General features: G+C 36.3%; 1 protein-coding gene across 10 annotated transcripts in view; it reads right to left on the bottom strand.

Moving 5' to 3' along the window:
* Nucleotides 1-25,774, bottom strand: part of grik4 (glutamate receptor, ionotropic, kainate 4) — a 371,474-nt gene that overhangs the window by 273,585 nt on the left and 72,115 nt on the right. For 3 of the 10 annotated variants that reach the window (XM_058744471.1, XM_058744468.1, XM_058744472.1), the window contains exons 1-3: nt 12,398-12,609; nt 12,271-12,306; nt 11,156-11,308 (exon numbers count right to left, since the gene is read on the bottom strand). The gene's annotated coding sequence lies outside the window, so the exon portion shown is untranslated. Of the gene's footprint in view, nt 1-11,155; nt 11,309-12,270; nt 12,307-12,397; nt 12,611-25,774 lie in introns of those variants that run through there. The other 7 variants (XR_009266034.1, XM_058744466.1, XR_009266035.1 and 4 more) reach the window with 5 other exon arrangements.

The following is a 25,774-nucleotide window of genomic DNA, read 5'->3' as shown; positions in this document are numbered from 1 at the left end:
TTAGATCCCTCACATTAAGGTAACTCTGCTTGACTGAGTTTCATTACTCTTTCTAGCAGTCCTTAGATCACAATGGACCATCCGTTCCACACTGACTCATTCCTCCCACCTCGCTACCAACAACTGCCTCCTGGGGAGTTATAATGACATCTGATATGAGGCAGAACTATGATAGACCCAAGATTTTTACAAGAAACCATCAGCTCACCTGTGATGTGTGTAAACAGTAATGGTCAAAGAACAATCTGCAAAAATAAACAGCTAGCATACTAGTTAGCCAAGTCAACCCCATGGGAGTTATTATTATTATTAATTATTATTACTAATAACTAAAATTATTGAATAAAATACATAAAATAAGAATTACGTAATATTTGTGCAAGAAGCCCTTAGAGCTTTTTTTTCACTGACAACAGCTGTTTATAAGCTCAGTTCTCAATACAAGTTTGGGGGCGGGGGAAGGTTGCTGCATGTTGCTTGCATGTTACAAGTGAACCAAACTCAAAGAAAATGTAGAGAAGCATTTACTGCGAACCAAGCCAATTTGAGAGACTGAAAACACCATATCATGAGCTGCTTGTGTGTATAAGAACACAGTGCTGCGCTTCACTTTGAAACAGGTGCATACAGTGGGGCAAAAAAGTATTTAGTCAGCCACCAATTGTGCAAGTTCTCCCACTTAAAAAGATGAGAGAGGCCTGTAATTTTCATCATTGGTATACCTCAACTATGAGAGACAAAATGAGAAAAAAAAAATCCAGAAAATCACATTGTAGGATTTTTAAAGAATTAATTGGTAAATTCCTCGGTAAAATAAGTATTTGGTCACCTACAAACAAGCAAGATTTCTGGCTCTCACAGACCTGTAACAACTTCTTTAAGAGGCTCCTCTGTCCTCCACTCGTTACCTGTATTAATGGCATCTGTTTGAACTCGTTATCAGTATAAAAGACACCTGTCCACAACCTCAAACAGTCCAACTCCAAACTCCACCATGGCCAAGACCAAAGAGCTGTCAAAGGACACCAGAAACAAAACTGTAGACCTGCACCAGGCTGGGAAGACTGAATCTGCAATAGGTAAGCAGCTTGGTGTGAAGAAATCAACTGTGGGAGCAATTATTAGAAAATGGAAGATATACAAGACCACTGATAATCTCCCTCGATCTGGGGCTCCACGCAAGATCTCACCCCGTGAGGTCAAAATGATCACAAGAACTGTGAGCAAAAATCCCAGAACCACACGGGGGACCTAGTGAATGACCTGCAGAGAGCTGGGACCAAAGTAACAAAGGCTACCATGAGTAACACACTGCGCCGCCAGGGACTCAAATCCTGCAGTGCCAGACGTGTCCCCCTGCTTAAGCCAGTACATGTCCGGCCCGTCTGAAGTTTGCTAGAGAGCATTTGGATGATCCAGAAGAGGATTGGGAGAATCAGATGAAACCAAAATATAACTTTTTGGTAAAAACTCAACTTGTCGTGTTTGGAGGAGAAAGAATGCTGAGTTGCATCCAAAGAACACCATACCTACTGTGAAGCATGGGGGTGGAAACATCATGCTTTGGGGCTGTTTTTCTGCAAAGGGACCAGGCCGACTGATCTGTGTAAACGAAAGAATGAATGGGGCCATGTATCGTGAGATTTTGAGTGAAAACCTCCTTCCATCAGCAAGGGCATTGAAGATGAAACGTGGCTGGGTCTTTCAGCATGACAATGATCCCAAACACACCGCCCGGGCAACGATCGTAAGAATCGTAAGAAGCATTTCAAGGTCCTGGAGTGGCCTAGCCAGTCTCCAGATCTCAACCCCATCGAAAATCTTTGGAGGGAGTTGAAAATCCGTGTTGCCCAGCAACAGCCCCAAAACATTACTGCTCTAGAGGAGATCTGCATGGAGGAATGGGCCAAAATACCAGCAACAGTGTGTGAAAACCTTGTGAAGACTTACAGAAAACGTTTGACCTCTGTCTTTGCCAACAAAGGGTATATAACAAAGTATTGAGATGAAATTGTTATTGACCAAATACTTATTTTCTACCATAATTTGCAAATAAATTCTTTAAAAATCCTACAATGTGATTTTCTGGATTTTTTTTTTTTCTCATTTTGTCTCTCATAAGCCCTATTCGGACGGGACTAGTTTTACAGGGGGTCGTTAGAGAAATGTGTGTTTCACAGACATACTTGGTGATTTTAATCCCGTCCGAATCTGCCATGTCTGTGTTTTTCTCACACAACCTCTGTAATAATTCCAGAGCAAATTACCTACTGTTTTTCAGCAAACTCAGTGATCCTCTGAGAAAACTAATCCCGTCCGAATGCGATGTCTGTGATTGCCGGTAAGATTTTTTTTCACAACGCGTTTTCTTGTGTGTTTTGGCCAACGTGAATTACCGTAGACACTCTTACTTCACTCATGTTTGATATATTTGCCTCCCGGCAAGGAAAAAAATAAGTAAACAAATTAAAAACAATAATAAAATCAAGAGTCAGATCACGTAAACCATTCAGACTGGCTATTGTAATATCTGCGTCAGGTAAAATTACTTGCTTCAATTACATAATGTTTTAATTACATAGGCCTATGCACCTTTATAACTAAAGTAAAACTAAAGCAACCACACATTAACATGGTTTTGCTATACTAGCTATAGCTTCACCATGGTATTTGTAGTAAAACTGTTATACTAATGGTAATCAATCCAAATGACACGCAATGCACGCAATGCAGCGTGACCTCTGAAATGCCCAGATGTACAAAACAGACCCTCCCACCTCTGTAATAAACACAGAGATGTTAGTCCCGTCCGAATTGGTACATGAAAATCGCAGACGTCAGGTGATAAGAATCGAAACTCAAACATAGTTTAGAAAACTAGTCCCGTCCGAATAGGGCTATAGTTGAGGTATACCTATGATGAAAATTACAGGCCTCTCTCATCTTTTTAAGTGGGAGAACTTGCACAATTGGTGGCTGACTAAATACTTTTTTGCCCCACTGTATATTTATAGAATTAAACCACACCCTTTGCTATTTGATAATTACAAAAAAAACATATTGTTCAGTGTTATTTTGATGATTCATGTAGCCCTACATGTTTACTTTAAATAGTGACACTGAACTGAAGAAAAATAATGATCCCTCATGCTGGAAATTTGTCAGTGAAGAAAAAAACTAAACAGACATTTGTTAACTGGATCTCAAAAAAACCCTCAGAAAGCTAATTATCAGCTAAACTCAAAGGGATACAACACTTAAAAACACACTCTCACCCATACTGTGAATAAGATGGTGGGGGGAAAGGTCATATCAGTGGACAATGAGACTTCAGCATTGTTAAACTCAGAAACACACAAATGATGGAGGGAGTTCAATGCATCACCTATCAGATGCTGTTGAACCTGGAATTTATACCAGAGCCTTTCTTTATTTGTAGCACATATCTCCGTTAGCGGCTGCGTGAGGAGATAAACGAAGCAGCGGCGGCATGTACCCAGGACATTTTAATTACCTGCTCTTTAATTCACGCTGACCCTCACTGAACTCTCATCAGCCAGCTAGACCGCTGATAAGAGCCTGTCCTGTCACTCACGTGGCCTCGGCTCACGGCAGACTGACTTAATGCAACTCTGCTCTGGATCACGGCAGAGAGCAGGTAAAACACAAAGGCAGGAGACGAGTTCAGATTGGATAGTCTTGCTAACCGAGTGGCGGTGAAATAGCTGTGGTGAAGCAGGGACATCCATTATTCAATTAAGAGTTCTGAGCTTAATGTGTTTCTGTGCATAAAACAATTAGATGCACAATTGATGCAACAACACTTTCTCTCCAGCCTGCTGCCTTTCACCACCCATATGCTACACTATTCAGGACTTTTATCAAGAGAAATGCTTCGACCAATTGGAAATGAATGACATAGGCGGCACCGAACCCATGTGGTGCGGTTCGCCAGTGCCAACCTTCACGGTTCACTGGCGCTGCCAGCTAAGACCCTCTGGATCCACACTATAGTGCCAGCCATAACAACACAGCTGGCCTCATCATCAACTCATCTTCCAAATCTGCTGTTAATATGCATACAGATAGAGCTTTGTTTCTAGTCCAATCCAAAAACACAGCACATTACACTTTTTAAAAAACAATTCAATTTCATGAAAAGAGTTTAGTGCTGTAGATATATTTCCAGTGATTTTACGGTTACTTCATAATAATATAGTGCCAGTTTTGCTAATACAATCCATATAATGTGTGAAGCTTCTTTCATAATAATACCTTTGCCTGTAGAGCTTTGACAGCCATACAAGATACGCTACACAGCCAAAACTATGTAGAAACCCCTTTATAGCAATTAAGATCAATCTTAATGCTATGCCATACAATAACATGCCTAAGACCTTGTAAATGTGATGATCCCTTTGTGAGAAATCAAATATAAAATCAGCTTTCTTCTTTTCACACAGCTTTTATACTGTGTGAAAATATTAATTGTGATATACTGTAACAAGTTGTTTGTGAAATTTTTGTAGCAAAGACAAAATATTTTTTAGTATTAAACATATTTTTTAGTTTTGTTCTACTCATTATTAATGGTTAAACCTGAAAAGAAAAATTTTTCAGATCAATTCAAATGCATTTTTATAGCGCTTTTCACAAATAAATGTTTAATAAGCTTAAAAATACCCAAAACATTTTTACACATACAGATATATTCAGTACATACATGAGTGCCCCATCCTCATTTCTTCCTTTTTGTGTACAGTATGCAGCATAAAACAACAGCAACTTGATTAAACACAAAATACCGTTTTTAAATTTGAATGTTAATTATTGAAGCAAACAAGTTATCTAAGACCAACTGGGTCTGCATGGAAATGTATTTGCACATGTAGTTACCGATTCCCAAATCTATGAGACTACAAAAATAATGGTGCTCAGTTGGACAAGATGCAACCAGGCCTGATTACTGCTTCAGGGCCTGGAAAAAAATTGAGGGAAAACATAAAATCTTCTCTCTACCAGAAAATCCTAAAGGTAAACGTCTGGTTTTCAGTCTGTAAGTTGAAGCTCAAGTGCAACTGGATGACGCAGCAAGATATAAGCATAAGTTCTGTCAGGACCACTATCGTCAAATGATAGACACTTAGCAGTTTTACAGTATTACAGTTTGGTTTGGCGGTATGGTTCTGTTCTGGGCAAAAACTCCCTGCCCATCCATGCAGCCTATCATGAATGAGCAGGGAGAGCAGCAATAATAATAACTCCCCAAGGGTTAACAGAGCAGAACCAAGCAGATCATTAATGTACTTAATTACATTTAGTGTAACACATAACTCAAGATTAGGGAGTCTGATTCAACAGGAATATCAGAAGCCAAGTCCTGACTGTGGCGAAAGGAGGAGTTATAAATAAATAAAAAGTTTAGTTCTAATCTGTGACTCTTAGAAGAGCAAAAAGAAAATAACTTTTTAGCAACCTTTTCCTTTTATTACTTTACTGTAAGATTAAGGTCTTTCAGTTACACAAATTGAGCCTTAATAGATTGAGCCTTGGGATGCCACAGCACAAAACATTCCCACTTTCTCTAGATAAGGTTTAGAATTCAAACATTTCTGCATGCTGAATTCTTAAACAGCATTTGAATTTTGCTCTACAAAAGTGCTCTACATCATGTATGCATTTGTCCTTTGAGCGGCTAGGGGTGAAGGTTTTAGTACAGGTGGAGGATCTGTATTTAAGGCAGTCTTTCTGCATTCAAAACACATACACGATGTGTTAGAGAGTGCTGTCTGCACGGACGGTTGTAAGTGAATCTACCATTTCAGGCCTTATCCTCACATGACCATGCTGCCACGCACGGATGACTGAGCCTTATACACTTCCTCTGAAAAGGACACGAACAACATACCCAATAATTTAATTTCTCCACCGGTGTGTGATGTGTGAGAAACGTGAACTCAGGCCCTCAGACTTCCTTTGTGGTTTTGTATTCCTCTGGTACCGCAAAACAGCTGGACATTCTCAAAACTGGAAAGCCAAATATTGGGACAACTTTGCACACAGTGCTGTTCAAACAAGAGCAAATCTTGTGGAATACCAATGCGGCCCAACTGATGCGGTGCCAGTGAAGATGAAAGCCTGAGTACGGCCCAAGAGCAACTTTAGCAGAGCCTCAAAGGATAAATTTGTCACATGCACACACGCATGCACACTGACTTCTTTTCCAAATGGTTCTAGTGTGCAACCTATGTAGGCACAATTTTAGGGCAACAATGGCAGCACAAAATGTAGACAGTTTAACTAAGATGTCTTGTAAGATACCTGATTTTAATCACACATGAAAATGTTTTGAAAATGTTTCTCTTCAGAGTTATACATTAAACACTGACACTGAATCTTTTTAAACAATATTAGAATGGTTAATGTATAAATCTGAAGAGAAACATTTTCAGGTCAATCAAAATTAATTTGTGTAGCACTTTCACAAATATGTATACCACCATTCAAAAGTTAGATTTTTCAATGTTTTTAAAATAAGTTTTATGTATGCTCACCAAAGCACATATATTTTGTAAAAAATACAGTAAAATATTATTGTAATTTTAAACAACAGTTTTTTTTTTATATCAATTTTAAAATGTAATGTATTCCTGTGATGGCATAGCTGAATTTTCAGCATCATTACTCCAGTCTTTAGCGTCTCATGATCATTCAGAAATCATTATAATATGCTGATTTGGTGCTCAAGAAACATTTCTTATATTTTTTAACAAAACAATATGCAGATTTTCAGATCTTACTGTTAAAAATAAACTACGGTTTTTAATTAAATAAAATTAAATATTTTGTAAAACAATTTGAAAGACCATTGGAAAAGCAGAACAAAAGAGAAGTAAATCTAAATTCAGTCAATTTTACTTTTTACATTTTTCTTTTAAATACTTATATATATATATATATATATATATATATATAAAATTATGATGCCTGAGACACCAAATTTTAGCCAAAATATAAAGCAGAATCGTGTATTCTATCCCAGCATAGAGACTGGTGGAAAATATGTCCAAAATGCATACATTTGGGAAGCATTGCACTGTTAGCTTAGCATGCTAAATCTAGTTGAATAAATTGTGAGTTGAGGAGCAATATTTTGGCAGTAGGCAGCAAGGCAGCTCACTATATTTTGTAACAACTAATTTTCCTCTCTCCTTTAATGATCAAACAGTAAAGCCAACCCATTTGGGGCATAAAGAGCCAACAGCTGTGGAAAGGTGTGATGGCAGCAGTAAAAGAGCTGATTTCACAGCATTAAAGAAGAGTCAGTGAACTCAGTGACTGGCGGGCCTCATAGGGCATCACAAACATGCCCAGCACTCACAGACTCCACCAACCTTTACCAGAGCACAGCAGTCATTTACCCCGCTCAGGTCAGCCGAGTCCTCCCTCCCTTCCCTTGTTTCCTCTGCACTGTGCCTGCAGTTTACAAAGTAATCTGCTCCTGAGCAGACAAGCATCAGTGAGGCTTATCTGGAGCTTTCAGGTGCACAGGGTGGAAGTGAAGACGGAGGGAAACTGGCTGTGAGGGAGACTACGGTCGCAAATACACACACAAACCTGTGTTTATTGCATCAGTGCAGGAGCCGCATGAAAACAGTACAAAACAGGATCAGCCCGAGAAGCCACAGAGAAGGAGATCAGCAAAAAGACACGACTGCTCAGAAATGGGCGGTAAATTCACCATTTCTGATTCATTAACGACACAGAACCTGTTTACACCAGGTATTAGGATTTATTTCAGGCAATCTGAGGGCGAGAACAGCACTAAAAAAGGTTTTGTGATTGATTTAGGCTGGGTGATAGAGAAAAAAAAGAGTTTTGTTCTAATGTTTGGGGGTTTTGAAAGAAATAATTTATAATAAATTGAAAAGCTTTAAATAAATTGTTTTGTTTTTGTTGGGTTTTTTTCAGCAAGGATGCATTAAACTGATCAAAAAGTGAGAGTAAACTAATAATGTTCTTTTTAAGATACTGTTCCTTTGACCTTTTTATTCATTAAAGAACCCTGAAATACTTCTTGAGCATCAAATCAGCATATTAGAATGACTTCTGAAGGATCATGTGACACTGAAGACTGAAGTAATGACTGCCAAAAAAAGCAGCTTTGCCATCACAGAAAAAATACAATTTTACAATAAATTAAAACAAAAAGCACTTATTTTAAATTCTAATAATATTTCACGATATTACTATATTTGATGTATTTTTAATCAAATAAACGCAGCCATGGTGAACATAGATATTTACATTTAAAATATCTCACGGACCTCAAACTTTTGAACAGTATTGCACATCTTATGTAATTGCTCTAAATTATTTAATTAAATTTTCCAGATACATACAGCTTTAAAAAATGCAATCAGAAATCTTCCCCTAAAAATCCCTGCACAACCAGACACAGAAGACACATCTGAGACACATGTTATTACTGGATGTAAACAGGCCCATAAAGCCCATATGCTTCAACAGCTGAGGCCATCTGTTTTGCAGTTGTAACTATTAATATAATAAATATATAGTTTACTATGTGACTTATGTGTCAGATCAAAAAATTAACAAATTGAAGAAACCATTTAAGCAGACAAAGAAACAGTTAGTTGCATTGGAAGCCGCAGGCAGCAATTATTTTCCAGTCTTGCAAGGGCTGACCAGCTTTCTCAAGTGAGCAGCCAATTATGTTTTGCCTTGGCAATGCTTTATGAGGTGTTGCCATTACTAGCTAACGATGCATTTTCGAAAGTTATATTCAATAATGACATTTACACAAAGAGCAGACCGCAGTAGATATAGCAGTCCATTCAAGGCAGCGGTGAAACGATGCATCACATCTCGATTGGTGCGCTCAGTATAGTATGTCATAGTAAAGGGTCATTCACACACAAAGAGATTTGCTAAACATTAATTTTCAAATGAATCTTGGTTGTTTACAGCAACATGAGTGACAGCAAATGCTATTGATGTGATGTGGGCTTGACCAATAAATGAGCAGCGATGTGATGACTACTGACTGGAGAAAAACATTAAAATGCATGTCATCCAATTTCCTGTAAGATGCTTAAAAATTCTCGCATCAAAGACTGACACGGAAGAGAAGAAATTGTTGAATTAAGTTGTTATTTTTGTTTTCTTTCCGTACAAAAAGGTTTTCTCGTAGCTTCATAAAATTAAGGTAGAACCACAGATGTCACATGGACTATTTTAATGATGTCCTTACTCCCTTTCTCCTGCACTGTAAAAAAAAAAAAAAAAAATTGAGACAACTTAATTTTAAGGCAACCAGCTTCAGCAGATTTTTGAGTTTTCTCAACTTGTCGTTTTAAGTTTATACAACAAAAATTTGAGAATCTCCCACAAAAATAAGTTGAGCAAACTCAAAAATTCTTTAAATGTTTTTTTTTTAAGTTCAATTAACTTTTTTTCTTTTTTTTACAGTGTGGATAGATTTCATCAAAAATATCTTGATTTGTTTTGCGAAAATGAACGAAGGGTTTGGAATGACAAGAGGGTGAATAATTAATGACAGAATTTTGGGTTTAAAGGAATAGGAATATATAGTTCAACCAAAAATGAAAATTTGCTGAAAATTTACCCTTAGGCCATCCAAGATGTAGATGAGGTTGTTTCTTTATCAGAACAGTTATGGAGAAATTTAGCATTACATCACTTGTTCACCAATGGATGCTCTGCAGTAAATGGGTGCCGTCAGAATGACAGTCCAAACATCTGATAAAAACACCACAAAAATCCACAAGTAAACCATTACCATAATCCGTAATCAATAATTCCAGTCAATTAATTAACACCTTGAAAAGCAAAAACCTGTGTTTATAAGAAAACTAATTTTCATTTCTGGGTAAACTGTTCTCTTAAAATTATAGTCTTAAATGAATCATTCCTTCATTCATCATTGTTTATTTATTTTCTTCTGTGGAACATAAAAGAAGATATTTTGAGAAATGAGTTTTTTGTTTTATTTTCCTCCATACAATGAAAGTCAATGGTTTTCAAAACTGTTCGGTGTCCAAATCCTTTAAATATCTTTTATTTTATGTTCCACAGAAGACAAAGTCATACAGGTTTGGAACAACATGAGGGTGAGTAAATGATGACCGAATTTTAATTTTGGGGTGAACGATCCCTGTAAAAACACTCAGACAAAATTCAATTGAAACAATAAGTGTATTGTACACAGAACAAACACTTTTTACCAATGAGAAAGATCAGTTGTGCTGCCCAAAAATAACAGTCGACCATAAAGCTGTAGGAACAGCTTCTAGCGACCAAGAACACGGCCACTCTGTGTCACCAGTGATATAATAACATACCACATACCAGCTCTCTGAAGTTATCTCCCTTTTCTGAACGCAGCGGGACATGCACGAGGCCACAGAATGATCTCAGCCCTTCTCTCATATTCCCTCTGTGAGCCTCCATTTTCCAATAAATCACTGACTAGTCCTATAACACCCTTTGTATAACACCAACAATCTCCTCACCTCATTTTCAAGCCACTGAAACGAATAAAAAAAAACTGTAAAGAGAACTTTGATTCATCTCATCGGGCTTCTGCATTTTAATGGGGAATTAAGTGCAAATTAGGTACACATCTGAAATATAATTGAAAAATAGGAGACACAAATCAAGTGGCTGACAGCTATATGCATGTCAAAACCCGGCTACCATGGTTACTGGAGAACTTTGTGACTCAAGGCAGCATTGTTCTCCTCTCTCTTCTTCGTTCGTTCTTTCACCTCAAGCAATAAATCTGTGCTACATTTATAATCACAATAATTCAGGCCAGCTCATATGGCTCTGTGTGCACAACATGGCAGGTTTCCAAACAAAATGCAAAGTGCTGAAGCAGACAAGTGTTGTTTGCAGTCTATCATTGTTTCCAAGCCTTGAAAAATGTAATGTCTGCAGTACAATTAAGCACATCAAACACTCCTTCACCTCTCCGGCACATTCATAAATATTTAAAGGACAGTAATAGCCATCCATAGTGCATTCAAGACAAACACTATGCACTACGGCGGACATGTGGTACTCTGATTGGAAAGAGCAGAGTGGAAGCTCATTACTATACATCTCATACCTTTGATCTCCGGAGGCGTGAAGCTCTAATCCATCTTGAGGCGCAGGAAGTTGCTGGTCTAGTAGTGGGAACTCAGCTCCACAGCACCACTCCACATCAGAGTCCCGTCCACTCGCCACCCAAACCCACCGTATGAAACGCAGGGGAACCGACCTGTTGAAGGAGACAGGGAGTCAGGTATGCCAATGCATCTGAAGCATCTACTGTTTGTCTTGGTGCGCACCAAGTCAAGTCAAGTCATCTTTATTTATATAGCGCGTTTAACAATACAGATTGTGTCAAAGCACTTAACAGTATCAAATTTGAGGATATAGTGTCAGTAATGTATAATGATAAGATTAAACACTCAATTTTCAGTTAAAGGCATTTCATTATTGAATTCAGAGATGTCATTGTCTAGCTCAGTTTAGTTTAAATAGTACCTGTGCAACCAAATCGACGATAATCGCTAGAAATTAAGTGTTCAAATTACCAAGTTCAAAACAAAACAAAACAAAACAAAACAGTTCAAACAACAAATTTGAATATTTTTACAAGCTTTCGATTCGATTCAATATCGATTATTCTAGATATATATCAGGTACAGTACATGCCAAATTTTCAAAAGAAAAAATCTCTCAACTAAAGCTATTGTAACTAATGTAAAATATACAGGAGAGTCTGTTGGTATACATTAGTCTGAAGGTTAAAATTAACTGATTTATATAAAATGATTAAATTGACTCAGTTATGTTTTTATAATAATAAAGTTACAATTACATAATTGTATTTCTACTCCAAATTTGTTTTTTGAAACAAACTTTTAAATGGTGGCTGTCATAAAAACTTCACGAACATTGAAGAACAGTTAAAAAAAAATAATAATATATATATGATGAATATGTTATATGGTGCATATATTTAGCAAAATGCTCCTCTCTAGAATTCAAATTTCTAGCTGACTAACGAGTTTATGGTCAGATATGTTTGTTTCTGAGGTAAATGCGGTGACTTTATGTGACACTGACTCTTCTTTTGTTTACAAGCTGCTATATTGACTTGTCAGTTGGAACACTGATGGAGCGATTACATGAAACAGGATACGGATTTTAGTAAGCATTACTCATTTAACATACCTTTGGATGTTTATTCGTGTTTATTTCGTGCTAAAGCTGTTATCAAAGCGGAGGAGAAGGTCAGTTGAAATCTAAATCTAAATGTATCCGTACATACAAACAAAATAGAATGAGAAACAGAGCCTACTTTCTTCCATTGCGTGTGTTTATCTACGGCTGAGAGGAGAACAATCACATGAGCTCAACCGTCTTCTTTCCGAAAGTCGCTCTTCTGAGGCAGTTTAGCTTTAGCGACAGGGTTGCCAGGTTTTCACAACAAACCCCGCGTTCAAAGGGATAAAATACACGTTTTTTAGCGGGGTTCCCCTTAACTGGGGTTGTTTCAACGCGCGGACATGAAAAACAACCCCCAGCAACAGTGTTGAAGTAGCCCAATTCCGCGGGAAAACTACGGACTTGGCAACACTGTGATCTGACACTCCACATGAAACAGTGCCAAAACGCTATTTATTGTTTGAATCCTGTAATAAAATGGTAAGAATTGTTTCATATCAAAAGTAAAAAATTAAAAAGCTTATTGCGATTTTTGGAAATGATGGACGCTATAATGTTCCGTTCAACTGAAAACAGGCCAGACTAATCGATTCTTGGGATTTAAGAATCGATATTGTTTTGTTGAAATGAGAATCGATTAAATCTATATTTATTACCCAGCCCTAGAAAAACACTAATGTTGTGACATATTATTAAAATTTAACATATTATAATGATTTCTGAAGTATTATGTGTCAAAAAAAAATGGAGTAATTACTGCTGAAAATTAAGCTTTGCATCACAGGAAAAACAAAATAGCATGATTCCAAATATATTTTTTTAATAATCTTACAGAGCTCAAAAAATGTAATAAATTGTAAAATAAAAAAAAATACTGCAACGAAAATAGCCTATATTTATTTCAGTCTATTCCTCACATAAATATCTGAAAAGTATTTCAGAAAAATATTAAAAAGTATTTAAAAGAATTGTCCTGTTTTAAAAGAAAATATTCCTCCGTTTCTTCCTTTGTTTTACACAAGAAAAAAATTGCAGTGTATGATTTTGGAAAAACATGCAGCTGAGTAAACGCTGGCATGATTTTTATTTTTGGGTGAACTATCCTTTGAAATACTTGGCACAAGCAAATTGGATTAGTGCCCTGAAAAGGATCTGGCATGTACTGCCATCAAGCAATGCAAATACTTCATAAGTCTGTTAAAACTTTCACTTACATGGAGCTGTTACATAACCACAAATATATGTATTCTGTAACTCAAAATGACCTTCCACAATCAATGCTGGAGAAAAAGCACTTTAAATTTAGCATGCAGAGAGAGTCTGGCATATAAGCAAGGCTGAGTAATAGTACAATTTAATATTTCATTTCCTTACTGTTTATATTTAGCTTTTGCTTTCAAATTGTCCTTGCTTAATCTTTTTCCCTCTCCACTGCTTCAACATTTTCTAGCTCTGATATTTTTGTGCATATTTTATCTGCCTGCCATTCAACTTTATGCGACATCAAATCTCACTGCATTTAAAGATGAAGCACACGCCAGAGTTTCACCTTTTTATGAATAACGAGTGGATCTAAATTAACTTGTTACTTGTCCTTCAAAGGAACTGACACTCATTAGCATTCTAAACATGCCTCTACGCAATATTGCCACATAATTTTACACTAAATGAGAAAGTAAATGTCATTTACAAGATGAACATTAATGTAACCTCACTGCATGTTAATGTTGCCCTTTCTCAGATGAGGATTAAAACCGTTCCTTATGATGACCCAGTCATTTACTGCTTTCATCACAGCCACCTGAGGATTCCTCGCAGCTCCCACCTGTGAGCTGTTATAATAAGCAACTAGACTAACTGAAGAGCCAAGCTTATGTAAGCACACTCTTACATTTAACATCACCAATTAATCAGAATATCCAAGTTTATACAGTAGAACAGCTCTTAAAACCCACATGCACATAGTAACTAAACAGTTCTTTATCCAATCCAACTCACTGCTCTAAAAATACAGAATCTGACCAACCAATCTGCCAAATTTGTATTTATTGTATCATGATATTCTATAGATTATTTAATGCTTTGGTTACACTTTATTTTGATAGTCCACTTTAGACATTTTACTAACTATAAGTAACTTTGCAACTTCATGTCAACTAATTGTCATTAATTTGCAACTACATGTCTACTAACTCTCAGGGTATACTGTTGGGTTAGGTTTAGGGTTAGTAGAATAAGTTGACATATACTTGCAAAGTTTCTCATAGTCAGTATGTTGTATGTTGTGGACCCATCAAAATAAAGTGTTAGAAGATATTAAGCAGACAGTCTACTAATACTCTAATGACTGCTAGTTGACATGTGATTGCAAAGTTACTTGCTATCTAAAGTCTAATGTCTAAAGTGGACTATCAAAATAAAGTGTTACCAATGCTTTTTGTGTATTCAACATCTACTTAATTTTAGAATAATAATTCTAGCAGCCATAACTGTTCAGTTTCTCTCTCTCACAACACACATATTAATAAAAAGCTAAAAGGACAGCAATTTATTTATAAAAAAAAAAAACATATCACAGGTTACAAAAAAATAAAAATATATAAAAAATAAAAATTAAGCACATCTGTTTCCAACGCTGATAATAAATAAGCATATTAGAATGATTTCTGAAGGATCATGTGACATTGAAGTAATGGCTGATGAAAATTCAGCTTTGCACCACAGAATTAAATTATATGTTAAAGTATATTCTAATAGAAACCTGAAAAATATTTTACAGTATTACTGTTTTTAATGAAGCTTAGATCAAATAAATGCAGCCTTGATGCGCTTAAGATACTTCTTTAAAAAAAAAAAAAACTTTTGCCAGGCTGATTAGCCATTTTTATGCTAAATTTTGAAGTTAAAAAAATTTTTTAGACTTCAACAATTTACCCAAAAATATATTTTATTATGAGATTCTCTAACTATACTAACTATAGATATATATCATGCTACATGTTGCTGATTACCATATCAATGTACTATGGTAATTAGACAGCACTTCAAGATACTTCAAATAATGTTGGGGCACTTTTTTGTTAGCATACTCTACACTGAATCACAAACACTCATTAATACTAAAAAAGCCTTCCATCTGATAATTTCATTTAAAAACCACCATATCCTGAGGTACTGTCTTTAATCTTTCACATTTTGTCAGGTCTCCAAGGAGAACCCTAATTGTCCTCCCAAAAACGGCACTTTCAAAGTCCTTTTCCTGCCAAAAAAGTTCTAATTTGACTGCAAAAAGATCAGAGGTGCAGATCTATTCGGAAGTTTCGCAGACCACGCACACAATCCAATACATCAAATGAAAATTCTCTCACATGAAAACAGTTTAAAGAGATTGAAGGTATAAAGCATGTCCTTTTTCCCCAGGCAGGAGTGAGACAGTGACACAGTTTGACTGTGTGCTCAGTACTCCCGTAGTGCCACCTTCCCACTCAGCAATGTAGACAACCACACTGGGGACTGACTCTCTCTCTCTTTCTTCATCTCACTATCCTCTATACCTCGAACCACCAGCGGAAACACATCAGAGTAAATGAAGCATCCCGACTGTCCCTGCACTCACAAAAGATAAAAAGTTATGCCAATGGCTGAGGGGCTGGAGAAGAGACAGCAATGTGGGATGATGGGAAAACAGGCCATATAACACAACACTATAGAAGTAATGAAGCCGTGATATATTCAAGAAGGAGGAAAATTCAAGTCCACGCCACCTTGGGGGAGAATCTTCTGGCTGCATGGAACCATCAAGAATTTATTCAGTGGCTCTAGAGTGAACAAGTTGGGATGTTTATTTTGCAAGTCCATTTAGTCAGATTAGTAAATGAAGAGACTTCATAAATCAAATGGCTTCCATTCAATTGGCTTTTTTGATGCCAAGTGGTCTTGTTAAATGAAGGAAAGCTATATGAATACACTTTGACAGGCATAAATGCTGCTTTGAAAGGAAAGCGTCTTTGAGGTTTGGAGATAAAATCAGCTCTCATTCTTCTTGGCAGGTTCTGGAGATGTGAGGTCTGACTGAAGAGCTTCAGAAGCACTCGTAAAATATCTTGGGGGCGGGACGGGGGAGCTGTATTATCTACTGAATAACATGTCATTCACTGGCTGTCTGACTGGTAAACATTTTGTTTCCCCAATCAAACATTTTCAATTTACAGATATGTTCATTAGGCTTCAGAAGCAAACTCGTATGAAGGCAATTAAGGTAATAGCTGTAATGGGGGAAAAATCCTGGCTTGTTGTCGTGATGAATAATACATTGGCATTCATGCTGTTGTTCCACTTGAAGGGGATTTAGAGCAGATTAAAGTTAATCTAACGGATCACATTTGCCTGTTCCTTATCAAACATGCAGAACGCATTAGCATTGTCTCAATGAAATCAGCTATTTCTGATTAGACAAAATTAAACACGGCTTTATTTGACACATACTTTTGTATGATACTTTGTGATTCGGTCAATGTACCACTACTCGAATGACTGTACAACATGTTTTAATGCAGTGGGTCTCTACTGGTTCTACTTAAGGAAGGTTTTACATTGAACATCAAGAGGTAACTAAACATAGTACCAAAATTGTCTATCATACAAAAAAAGGCATTATAGTTATTAATATATTCATTTATTATTAACATATTCATTAATTCATATCTTAATCTATTATGTATTTATAGTAACATCAATTGCATGACCAATACACAAAATTATTAAACTGACCAGAATTGACAGTAAAAAAGTAAGTTACATAAGGTACTGTATATACTGTATTTCAAATAAATACCGTTCTTTTGAATATTTTATCCATCAAATAATATTATTCATCATGGTTTTCAAAAATATTAAGCAGCAAAAACAACTGTAATAATAATGTTTCTTGAGCAGCAAATCAGCATGTTAGAATGATTTCTGAAGGATCATGTGACACTGAAGACTGGAGTTACTGAAACTGATACTGAAAATTCAGCTGTCATCACAGGAATAAATTACATTTTAAAATATAATTAAGTGTTTTTTTTTGTTTTGTTTTTTAACTTTAGTAATATTTGTACAAACACACATTTTAAAGGGGTGGTTGACTGTTTGTTTTTTTTTTTTTTTTTCTAGGTTTGATTGCGTTTATGGGGTGCAGTCTAACATGTGTTAAACATTATTTTTCACATAATTTACCTTTATTCCACACCGTTCTGTCCCTTCTCTGATAAACGCGCTGATCATTTCCTGCTTTTATGAAGCCCCTCCCTCAGAAATACGCAATTGGTTGGGTGCTTCAGTGTGTTGTGATTGGCTAAACCACCTCTAGTGCGCCTAAACATCCCGCCCCTCAGCGAGGCATGTGCTCCGGTTGTATTATAAACAATGGCGTCGTTTATATTTCTTATCAATCTGAGCCCGATTGAGACGCAGAGGATATTAGTGAAGAGGATCGCGCAGAACCTGTGCAAGTATGGCTTTTAATGGTATGTTTGTTTGTTGTTGTCTCATACTTTTAGATGCGCTGTTATTTGTAAATGCTACTGCTTCTGTGCTTTTAATATATGGTTTTATCATGATTAAAGCTTTAATACGGTACAGCAACCACGCACGCATCCATGTATAATGCTTCTCATAGCTATGTGAAAATAAGTATATTCACTGAGCTGATGATCTGAATGAGAGAGAGAGAGAGAGAGAGAGACAGAGAGACAGAGAGATATGCAGAGCAGGAGGAGGCGAGTGACCGGATAGAGAACTGCTGCTTTAGAACATTGATTTTGAAAGTTGTGTGTCCATTAGAATCATTAGAGGACAGAATCGCGATTCATATATGAATCGATTTTTACATGCACCCTAGTTTTCTCTTCCTCTTCTCTAAAGCAGCACAACATGGCCTCGCCCCCTTCACTGCATGTTCCCGGGGGGCAGGGTTTATCTGGGTTCGTGACGTAACGGACCCTGGAAGTAACTCGTAGTCCTTACGAGCTGTTTTTGTAGGCATTAAACTGCCAGAATTTTAAAAGACGATATCTCCGTTTGCATTGAACTTTCAGCGTTGTAACTTTGCAGATATTGTTTATGCTCAAACAGCAACATTACACACTAACTAATGTTAAAAAAGTGAAATTGCAATCAACCAACCCTTTAACGTGTATGTTAAGTAAAAAAAAAAAAAAAAAGCACTTTAGTAATTTCCATGAATACAAATCTTAATGTTTAAATGCAGACCTTGAGGGTTGTGGTTTACAGGGACAAAAATTTGTTTAATGACATGGGTATGACAGAGGTAAAAAACATACTAAATTGTGTTTTTTTGAAAATCTAAAAATGCACAAAGTTTCCTGTAAGGGGTAGGTTTAGGTGTAGGGTTGGTGTAGGGCAATAGCACATACAGTTTGTACAGTATAAAAATGGAGAGTCCCCGTAAACCACAAATACCAACATGTGTGTGTGTGCGCGCGCTTATACACACACACGTATATGTGTATATATATATATATATACATATATACTTTTTCTACTTTGGATAGTCTTGAAAACCACCAAGAAACCCTTCAAAAGTTACTGGTGAATATCACAATAAACAAACAAACAAAGAAGATAAAAAAGAGCCTTTGCAGTCACAGCAGTAACATAAAAATGCAAATACATTATAATGATGTCTGTGCATGTGTAATGCCCACCAGTACTACTAATGAATGCACAGTCAAAAAAATAATTGCTACATCTGTAATCCCTGAGACATGCCACCTTCTAATGAGTTTCCCAGCAGACACAGGTGTTCATTCACACAGTTATAGCAGGGCTTAACATGGAGACACATCCACTGGGCCTCAACATTTAGGTTTTTGCCTCACGGCTGGCATGTTTTGATTTTGCCTCATTCACAGTTGTCAAAAACACTGACATCTCACTTTAACCAGGCAATTAAGGTTTTTCCTCCAACACATGTACACACTTCCACAGACATGGGGAAAAATAAAGCAACAAAATAAAATACATTTGCAACATGTAAAATTGATTAAATACGATTGAAGCTGTGGCCAAGTGGTCTACATCAGAGGTTTTCAAACTGATACTAAAATGTTGCATTGGACCCAGAGGCCAGATGCATTGACATAGCTCTTTATTAAGACTCTTAAGAACTAGTTACAGTGGCAGTTAACCAAGTCTCACTTTTCAGATTAAAATTAGACCAGTCTGTCTTGAAGAAAATAATTAGATGACTAATTTTTAAGACTAGTCTAAGCAGTTTATGCAACTAGCCCCATGTCCTAAAATATAAAGGCAGCTAAATATATTTTTGCGTATAATGACCTCTTTATACTGTGTGTGGAACTGTGTGTGGAAAAATAATCAGCATAATAATATGAAAACAAAAATATATCACTGGATTGTACTAAAGCCAAAATAAATTATTAAAATGTTCTCTGGAAAATAATATATTATATAAAATATTAAATGTGTAACACCTGATGAAAACAATTGGTAACACTTTACAATAAGGTTCCATTTGTTAACATTAAACTACATTAGTGTACATAAACTAACAATGAAAAATACTTCTAAAGCATTTATTCATTTTAGTTAATGTTGATTCCAACATTAAAATCAAAAGTTGTATCTATTAATGTTATATAATGGACCTGAGCTAACATGGACTAACAGATGTATATTATTAATTAATACTGTAACACATGTATTGCTCATTGTTAATTAATGTAGGTAATGTAATGTAGGTTAGGTAATTAAATATAGTTAACAAATTTAACCTTATTGAAAAGTGTTACCCACCAATTTTCTGTCTCCTCTCCAAATCCAAAATGAGACATGCAAAAAAAAAAAAAATAATAATAATAATATATATATATATATATATATATATATACACAGGTGCATCTCAAATTAGAATGTCGTGGAAAAGTTCATTTATTTCAGTATTTCAACTCAAATTGTGAAACTCGTGTATTAAATAAATTCAATGCACACAGACTGAAGTAGTTTAAATCTTTGGTTCTTTTAATTGTGATGATTTAGGCTCACATTTAACAAAAACCCACCAATTCACTATCTAAACAAATTAGAATACTTCATAAGACCAATAAAAAAACAAAACATTTTTAACATTTTTAGTGAATTGTTGGCCTTCTGGAAAGTATGTTCATTTACTGTATATGTACTCAATACTTGGTAGGGGCTCCTTTTGCTTTAATTACTGCCTCAATTCGGCGTGGCATGGAGGTGATCAGTTTGTGGCACTGCTGAGGTGGTATGGAAGCCCAGGTTTCAAATCCCAAATCATCGCAGACTGTGGAAACTTCACACTGGACTTCAAACAACATGGATTCTGTGCCTCTCCACTCTTCCTTCAGACTCTGGGACCTTGATTTCCAAATTAAATGCAAAATTTACTTTCATCTGAAAAGAGGACTTTGGACCACTGAGCAACAGTCCAGTTCTTTTTCTCCACAGCCCAGGTAAGACGCTTCTGATGTTGTCTCTGGTTCAGAAGTGGCTTGGTAGCCCTTTTCCTGAAGACGTCTGAGTGTGGTGACTCTTGATGCACTGACTCCAGCTTCAGTTCTCTCCTTGTGAAGCTCTCACAAGTGTTTGAATCGGCTTTGCTTGTCTGTATTCTCAAGCTTGCGGTCATCCCTGTTGCTTGTGCACCTTTTCCTACCCAAATTCTTCCTTCCAGTCAACTTTGCATTTAATATGCTTTGATACAGCACTCTGTAAACAGCCACACCTTTCAGTAATGACCCTCTGTGACGTACCCTCTTTGTGGAGGGCGTCAATGTTCATCTTCTGGATCATTGCCAAGTCAGCAGTCTTCCCCATTATTGTGGTTTCAAAGAACAAGAGATACCCAGAATTTATACTGTAGGGATGGTCATTTATTGAAACTCAAATGTACATATTCTAATATTTTGAGATACTGATTTTTGACTTTCATGCGCTGTAAGCTCTAATCATCAAAATTAAAACAAAAAAACTTTTGAAATGTTTTACTTTACATGCCATGAATCTAAAATATATGAAAGTTTCACTTTTTGAAATAACTTACAAGAAAAAATTAACTTTTTCACGAGATTCTAATTAATTGAGATGCACCTGTATATACATATATATATATTGAAGTAAATGTTTTTTTGACTATGTTGTACATATTTTAGGTTGTGATGGTTTTTTGATTAGTTTTTCATTTGAACATTTGATTGGTTTTAAATGATTACTGTTCAATTAATATTGCATGTATTTGTTAGTACTATTGACAGTTATTTGTAATGTAATGTTTTTATAGTATGTGCACCTGCCCGGGGACTGCAGATGGAAATTAGCATTTGCTAACTCTGGTACAAAGCATCTTTTCGTAAGATTAATGTTTTTTTGTACATTGTCCCTGATAAATAAACTAATAAACAAACAAACAAACAATATATATATATATATACATATATATATATGTATATATGTATATATATATATATATATTGAATAGCACTTCATTCTTAGATAAGATTAAACTATGACTTGGTAAAAGCATTTTGCTTCTAACTTCCATTCCACAGTACATATCCTACACACACGATTGCCTCGCACGCACACGCTCCGCATATGCACAATATATGAAATCCGAGTCACATTCAAAGCCCGGACTGATTGTCACTGTTGTGTGGCAGTGTCATCAATCTTCATTGTTAATTCATAGAATGACACAATATAAGCCAGTGGAATGAATCCTGAGCCGCAGCGAGACCACCAGCCAATCTGCTGCACGCTGCCAGATTGACGGCCGGCACAGGGAGCCCTCCAGTTAGGAAGGAATACAGTTCACTATCAGCCTGAGCCATGACCCCAATTGAAGAGGCATATGCAATGTGCTGTGGGAGGAGACCATACAGTGGAAAAAGCCAAAGCCAGCTGCAGGGGACCGATAAAGCCATTAGAATTCACGGGCCGTCTTAAAGCCTGTCGTCCTCCCCAGGTGGATGTGACTGAATGTGTTACCTGGCACAAAAAGAGGCAAATGCTACAATGCACAAATACAGTCATCAACTCAAATACGCCATGAGAATCGGAAACGGTGATGTCACGGCGGCGAGGCACGGACCGGGACCGTCTGATGAACTACTGGTTCGATTAGAACAGAGAAGAGAGAGAGAAAGAAAGACAGGCATAGATGGAGAGGCCAGCCAGTTAGCACAGATCAATTTCGAAAAGCAATAGCTCAGCACTTCTGGGCGTACACACCTAATTTTGCTGCATGCTGGGAGTATTTGGTACAGCACTTCACCTGACATCTGCAACTTGTCATGACATATTGAATTGTGAAGGAAAATGTCTCAGTCAGTGGAAAACAAGAGAATTATGTTCCTATTCTCTCTATAGGCCCATTTGGATGGAACTACTTTTGCCCTATAGGTAAGATTACATTGAATTCACAAAAAATGTATTAGAAAAATTATGGGAGAAATTATGTTCAGCTGACTCAGGGGTCCTCTGTGAAATCTCATCCTGTCTGTGATTGCGATATTTTATCTTTTCACAATGTTTCTCATTTATTTTGACCTTTTCGACCGCAGCTAAAACTGAATTTCTTGCTGCGTTGTCTGGTGCTCCTTCATTATGTATATAGACCTTTGCCAAGTTTCTTGGTAAAATAACAGCTGGTTCAAGTACTGCTGACATCTCTAATATATGTAAGGGATAATGTACAGTCAGTCAGTCATTATCGTAAAATAAACCCAGAAGGGGTGATCAGGATCAAACTTTCTTTGGGGGTTTACGATAATGATGGGGTGACTGTGCATTATCCTGCTTATTAGACAGCCACTTATCCAAAATAAATAAATAAATAAATGTGAACACGAAACACTGATTGTAGTTGAAATTATTTTATAAATTTACTGGTATTTTATCTTAATGCTTCTGTTAATAAAGTAAAATAAAATATTTAAAAACTGTCCAATACAATGTACTAAAAGTGGGTCTGACAACAAACAAACATTACAACGATATGACAGCAGTATAATACTGATATTAAGCCATGCTTGAAGGTCGAAGGCCTCATGGATGAATGAATGAATGAATGAATGAATGAATGAATGAATGAATGAATGAATGAACGATAGCTAGAACAACAGAAGAGATATTGAATGAATGAATGAATGAACAACAGAATAGAGAATGAATGATGAATGAATGAACAGATGATGGACTGTAAAAAAATCCAATTAAATATTAAAAATATCCAATTAAAAAAATATTTAAGTTGAACAAATTTTATTACTTGGGCTTAGTTGAGAAGACTTATTATATTAAGTCTGCACAAATATATTTTAAAAACATTAAATGAATGGTTATTTTCAAATCCAGTCAACATTCAGAATGCTAAATGTTGACTAAACTAATAAAAACAATTAAACAACAAGAATTTAATGAGAAAATCATGCAACATATTCGATTTTTTTGAGTGGACAGTTAGAAAGTGATTTATGAGTATAAAGTATATCCGAAGAAAAGACAGTGTATGTCAAGTTCAGGCGTCAGGTAAGTCAAGCGGCACTGAAGAAATATTTGTACTTAACGTTAGACTGAATTTATCAAAACATATATTTAAAAGTTGTAAATGTTTTATGTAACATGTATATATTTATACACAAACGTACATCATATATAAAAACATCGAATAAGCGTTGTATTATTTGTCTTGAGGGAAATTTAAGTGAAGGGAATGTGGTTTCACCTTGTTTAATCCATAAAACACTTAACATCAAAAGCTGTGTTACTATAATGAATTTTAGCTCATTTTGTATGATATTATTTTTGTGTTTCCGTGACGTGAAAAGATATGAAGAGATCGCGCTGTCTTTCTCTCTTGTATAAACCATTATGTTTAATTCGACTAACTTTAACCGCAATCTATGAAACACAGTAATGCACTCATTTGAAGTGAACATAGGCATGTTGAATGGGTTTTTGCATGTATAAACTTTTGCAATTGTCCCGTGAAGTAAAAAGATGACATTAAACGTGACTAACAACGCCATGTATATCGCTCTTTTCAAACGGACACAGCATTTTTGGTCTCGTGAATATTTTGATATTATTTTTATGCTATTTGAGGTAACTTAGCCCTATAATATGAAATGTACATGTTCTATTACAAATCCAGTCAGCATCAATGCTCCATGTTCAACTTCAGTTGCATCACAAATTTAATTAACTGATATTGATACATTCTCAATTATTTAAAAGGCAACATTTTTTTATTTTTTTGAACTTAAAATGTACTTTTCTTTCTCCATCAGCGTGTGGCCAAAGGTTTCATTGGTGCTTTGTCATCACTGCAAGATTTCAGATGCAGCCCAGTCAGTTCTTCCAAGGCACCAAACACTGGCTCGTGACCAGATCGCTCCACTGCAATTACTTTCAAGACTAAGAGATTATTGTTTTCATTCCAGGTAATATGTGTAAATGAGTTTTTACTACAATTATAATGTGCTTTATTGTTCTCAGTGGCATCTACGCTAATATTAGTCTGTTTCATTCTTATTCTGAAGTGAATGTAGCCACCCAGTAAGTGTCCAGATCAGATGGTCACTGCAGTCACCCAGATCCAGTCCGTATCCAGATCAGATGGTGGATCAGCACCTAGAGACGACCTCTACAGCCCTGAATGTCAGCAGAGACCATGACAGCTAGATGAGCTCCAGAGACAGATCCCCTCCGAAGACCTCGTTGGCCATCGGGACAAGACCACGAGAACCAGACAAGTCCTCTGCTCAATCTGACCTCTGTTGCAGCCTAGAATTAAACCACACCATGCTGGTTTCATCTGGCCAGAGGAGAACTGCCCCCCGACTGAGCCTGGTTGCTCCCAAGGTTTTCTACTCAATTTCTGTCACCGATGGAGTTTTAGATCCTTGCTGCTGTTGCCTTTGGCTTGTTTATTTGGGGACGCTTGGCTGATTGCACAGACATTATTGGAAGAGAGCTGAACTGGATGGTGTCAACACTGATCACCATTGAACTGACTTTAACTGGAAAAATGACTCTTGCATTATTGACAAACTATTTTCCCGTTTGACTCTGTAAAGCTACTTTGACGCAATCGGTATTGTATAAAGCACTATGAAAATAAAGGTGACTTGATTTTATATACTGTGACACCTGGTTCGTTTTTTTCCTGGTTCTGCCTCATTTTAAAGATGTAATTGTGAACAGTAATAATATTTGTAAATGTTTGTTTGCTAACATTTTGTTTAGTTTTTTCTTAGTTCATTAAACAAAGTTTAAACTGAATTTTGCAGTTGTATTACAGATGTAATGTTTGTCAGCTAGAGCTTTAAAGGGATAGTTCACTCACAAATGAAAATTTGTTGTTAATTTACTGACCCTCAGGCCATCCAAGATGTAGGTGACTTTTTTCTTCATTCCTGTATGTTTAGTTTGTATGAAAAATGTTATAAATGGATGG

This window comes from Onychostoma macrolepis, chromosome 15 (assembly GCF_012432095.1).
Source record: "Onychostoma macrolepis isolate SWU-2019 chromosome 15, ASM1243209v1, whole genome shotgun sequence".
Classification (NCBI taxonomy): Eukaryota; Metazoa; Chordata; class Actinopteri; order Cypriniformes; family Cyprinidae; genus Onychostoma; species Onychostoma macrolepis.
The sequence above is the reverse complement of the archived record's forward strand: the minus strand, read 5'-3'. Positions and strand labels throughout refer to the sequence as shown.